We start from the raw sequence: 5,182 nt of genomic DNA, 5'->3' as shown, positions 1-5,182 counted from the left end.
ATATGTGAAGTTTAATTCTTTTGTTCCTCCTACCCCAGAGCCCGTGCCCTCTCCCCAGATTCTGATGGGGTCAACATCCATCACGCCAGACTGGTGCAACGTCACCCTGGAGTGCAGAGCCTCTGGGGCCAGAGGAGATCTGAATGTGACCTGGGAGAACAAGGGCCTCCCCAAAGAATGGGAGCAGAGAAGGACATTAGAACCAGCCTCCAACTCATGCATCCTGGCCGTGAGCTTGCCTAGACGCCAGCCCCATGCCAGCCTTGTCTGTGTGGTCAGCAACCCGGTGGAATATAAAACTGCCTCCTTCGACCTTGGGGGAGTCTGCGTCCATGGTGAGTGCAGTCTGCCAGAGGGGAGGAGCACTTTCAGAGCTCAGATAGCACTGAGGTCTGGGCTTTTGGAGATTTTCTTCCCACCATTTTGTTAGCACTGCTTTCTACCTGGCCACTACATACAGGAGTCTAGGAAAAACATCCAACTTATTTTTGCTTTTCAATGTGTCTCACATCCATGACCTACTCTAAACTGCTTGCCCCTGCTAGTCCAGGTAGTAGTTTTTCCATACCTCTCTCCACCACTATCCAACATTCATTGTGCATTCAACATAATCTTCAGGAAAGTAATCACACTGGGTCATTTGTGGCTTTTCTTCAAGTCTGACCTCCATGACTTCCTGTGGGATGTTACAGAGGGGCTCAAATGCTCTTCTGTCCACATTTCTGATCTTATTTATACACTTACCACTGAATTCCTTGTTTGTTGTTCCAGAATGTGCCCTGCTTTTGCAAGTTTTTGTACCTCTGGACATGTTGTTTCCTTGACCATCAGCCCTTCTTCACCCTGTGTCCTCGACTTCCTGTCTCATTCTTCATGGAAGATTCTCCTCAGCCACTGCAGATATGTGGGCATGTGAAAATGCATTCACATATGGCCCTACCCTAAGATGGGCCCCATGATTGGACTAAAAATCTGCTAATTTGTCTAAAAATCTACTGATGTCTTGAAATTTTCATAAGTTTTCAACAAGGAGTCTGCCTTTTCATTTTGCACAGAGCCCTACAATGATGTAGCCATCCTGTCTTCAGGAATTGACTCCCTCATGGTGGCTGTGGCCAACCCTACACTGACTAGTGATTATCTGCTTATGGATTTGTCTCCTCCATGGGCAGAAACATTATGAAGACAGGAGCCATGTTTTGTTCTTTGAATCCCTGCACAAGCACGAGCTTCTGGCCAAAGTTTATGTAATCAAAGTCGCATTGAATGAATGAATAACCTTATCCTGTGTGTGGTCTCATGCTCTGTAAACCATCCTCCATGAGCCAGTACAGGGGTCAGAAATGTCAGGATCACTTAAAACATCTGTTAATTGGACCTCTCTACCCCAAGGCTAGAGTGTCAGCTGATTTTCAATACTCAGCATTACCCACAAGCCCTCACTAATCCCTCTCACCTACATCTCATTTCCTGCCCAGTCCTGCCTGCTGCAATAAGGTGCTGGCAACTCCCAGGGGCTGGCTTTAGATACTGCCATTTCCCAAATGTGGTATCCTCCTTCCTGGAATACTGTGCCCACCTTGAATATCTGGGAAACTGCTACTCAACACTCAAGGTCAGTTTATGCATCACCTCCTCTGGGAGGCCCTCCCTGAGGACCTCTTTGCAAGGGGTAAAGCTCTGTTTTACTGCAATCCCTCTGGCTAGCAGACTTAGATATTTTCTCAGTCCTCTCCACCCCATCTTACTCATCTCAGTACCCCTGTCACCAAGCAGGAGCTTAGGACCTGGTTGAAGGAAAGAAACTGCTCTGCTCCTCCCTCTTCAGCTTCTGAACCAGGACTCTTTAGACTTCTTCACCTGCTGTCTATCTTCTTTTGGCAATGAATATCTCAAGCTCTCTCTTGACTTTAACTTATTTGCCCTCTATGTTTGAGGAAAACAGATTCAGCCAACCAGGCCAATGCTGACCTCTTGCCAGGCATCCTTGGGGCAGTTGCGGCTGTGTTATTGATCCTCGGAGGCGGACTGTACCTTTGGAAGATACGTAGGAAGAAGACGGAGACTGGAAGAGGCAGGTTTCCCTTCTCCTTCCATGCCCACAAACCTCTCTTTCTCACTGCATTCCTGATATCCTTTCTCCTACAGTTTGTTCCCTTGGAATGTCCCTGCAGAGGGTTTAGTAGGTCTGGCCTTGGTCTGTGTCCATACCAGTGGGTGAGGTACAAATTTCCAAGGCTCAGATTCAATCTCCTCTCTGCCTGTCTCTCAGGTGCAAGATCACAAGATGATGATGATGATAGCATCCAGTATGTAGAGCTGAGCCAGCAGGAATCTCAAGAGAGCTCAAACAAGGTGAGAGCTGGGCTGTGTGCTCTCCCAGGTCTCTCACTGCCTGGCCTGGGTTTGTCAAATCTTGCCACTGATGTTTCTTTTCCTACTGCCTCTTTAACACTTTCCAGACAATCAACAGTGTTAACTAATAAAATCTGCCCTTGGGACCAATATAATGCTGGGCACTTAGGGGAATTCATAAGCACTGCATGTCATCCACTGGTTCTATTCTGATCTGCTGGGGTCTAGCCCCAGCAGAGTCCAGGGATACCCTCAGGATGAACGGCATTGGCAAAAGAATGACACGGGGAGACCAAGCTTCAGTGAGCGAGGCCCATAACTTTATTTTCAAAAAGAGCTTTTATATCCTGACTTGTACATAGAGGAAAATGAAAGATGCAAAGTCATGCAGAGTCAGCTCAAACATTCCAGCAGTTTTGCCCTTATCAAAACCAGGATTTTTTTCTGCATACCTTTCCCATAAACAAGGGTCTTATGTGGTGTACATTATCTTCTGGCCTTGGAGGCCTGTTGACATTTTATGACCCTTTTTTGATAAAGGTCAACCAGAAAACATGCTTTCCCTTGAAGTTTTTTTTTTTTTTCTTTATACCTCTACTCTGTGTCAGCCTCAGAAAGTACTAAACAGAGTTACATTCTCATGGAGCAAAGGTGTAGTGGGTTACAACAACAACAAAAAAAGAACTTATTAGCTAAAAGTTCTGATGTGGTTAATACCAAGGTTACTAGTTGTTTTTCTTACATTCCAACTATATCAACTAACGCATCCCAGGCACACAATGGATAAGGGATATGGGAACTTGGCAGCAAGCATTGGCTCAACAATGAAACCCCTCACCAGTATTATTTTAATAAAACTTTTCACCCCTCGAAGGGCTCTATATTTTTAGAATGCTTAGGCTTCCTGTGTCATGGTTGGGGATGTTGTGAACAATCATATGCATAGTTGCAAGAGTCTGGATAAACCTGCAAAGCAAGCTAGAATGCTAATGGGGGGGTTGAATTGAAATGCTCCTTTCATGCCCAGGAGACTTATCAACTAGAGCCCTAAGCTGATTTTCTCCAGAGAAAGGTAGTTGGGGATAGCCCCCTGTTGATGTCAGAAGAGTTGGTAAGAGGCATAATATAGTATACAGTAGACAGACAGATTTTGGTTTGGGGTAGATGCTCGAGCAGGTCCAGGGAGTCCCTTGAGTCCTGATCCACCTTGCATGTCAGGTCTCCTCCACATGACCTTGTCATGGGTGGGATCTCCCATGCTGGCTCCCTGCACTGATCCTTCTAGGGCTTCTCTATCCCTCAGCTGTTTCAGGAACGCTTTTTCTTGCATTCCCAGGTTACCAGAGAACAGCATCTGAAAGAAAGGGTACCTCTCACTACTATCTACAGTGAAGTCTGTAAGCCAGGTCATGCTGTGAAGATAATTTAATTGGAGGAAACAGAAGAACTGACATTCCTAGGACAACTCCACCAGGAGCTTGATCCCTGCAGACACCTGCCTCTCACCTCTGGTCCAGTTCCAACTGCCTTTGGTTTGCTGTACTCTGATCCTCCTGGCCACCATTACCAGAGCCTATGTGGTCCTACCACTTCCTCTGATGCCTCTCCAAGCTGTCCTCCCACTCAGGATCCTCACAGCTGCAGAACAAGCACTCCTCCTCTGCCATTGACTCAATTTCTGACCCGTCTCCTCCCAAGGCTTCCCAAAAAGGACTTTCCTGACTGTGTTAATCCCCATAGCCTCTGATGTGTAATTGGTATATGTCTTTCTGAGAACATGACTCCAGGCATGGGGACTGTGTGGAGATGGTCCATGCCACAGAGGAAGGAGTTAGGACCTTGGTGTTGGATGCTGAGTTGAGGGTTCATGGAGGTAGCACGTATAGGTGGGAGCCCACAAAGGACTGGCCTGAGGCTTTCTTTGTGCCTCACACAGGGCAAAGTCTGCGTGTCCCCCAGTACACTTGTATTGGGAAGAGTGTCTAGTGTACATTATATACTTATTCTTGGCTACTTGTGTTAACCTGGACTTTGGCCTCAACTCAGCCCAAGGGGCCCAAACCCAGCTTCCTTTAAAGTTGAAAGAGGAATCTGTACCACTTCACCCCCTTCCAAGACTTATGTTTCTCAGAAAATAATCCTAGAACCTCAAAGTCAGGAGTTGCATTCTTAGAAAACTAGCTCTAGCCTGTCCCTTTCTGGTCATGAAGATGGATGTCAGTATCCTCTGACCATCCTTGATGAGGCTTCCAGGGGATAGGAAGAGTGAATTTTGTGGGAAGAGCTGAACCAGATCTCTCCAGTTGCTTCTGTTGAAGAGTCCTGCTGGCCTCAGTCTCTAGGTCAGCCTCTTTTTTGCTCACTCACATCCCTCTGTCAGGAATAATGGTTCCATTTCCCTGCTCCTTGCTCCCACCCCTGACTACTGGAACCCTACTATCCTGCCCAAAGCCCTCTTCCTAACCACATGTTCCATGAAGCCTTTCTGGTTCACAGAGGTTTAGACATGGTCTCTCCTATACTGATCTTTTCAAACACATAACTGAGGCCCTGCCACAGTCTTCCATGAGATTGGTCATGAGTCTTCCCTGCTAGACTCACCTAGCGCTTCCTCAGAAGGGTGTTGGGGCCACAGGAAACCAGTGCCAAGGAGACAAGAACAAGCCCATCTGTCTGTGAAATGTCTGAGCAACCGTTGTTCCCAACTCCCAGTGGGACTCAGCAGACTGAGAACCAAAGAAGAGGTTGCTGAAGATTTTTCCAGTAATGAGTCTACAGGGAATCAAAGATGGACATGATGACCTCCAGCAACCCCACCTGTCCCAGA

The sequence above is a fragment of the Ovis aries genome, chromosome 1, assembly GCF_016772045.2.
Source record: "Ovis aries strain OAR_USU_Benz2616 breed Rambouillet chromosome 1, ARS-UI_Ramb_v3.0, whole genome shotgun sequence".
NCBI classification, from domain to species: Eukaryota; Metazoa; Chordata; class Mammalia; order Artiodactyla; family Bovidae; genus Ovis; species Ovis aries.
Note: the sequence above shows the minus strand (reverse complement) of the source record.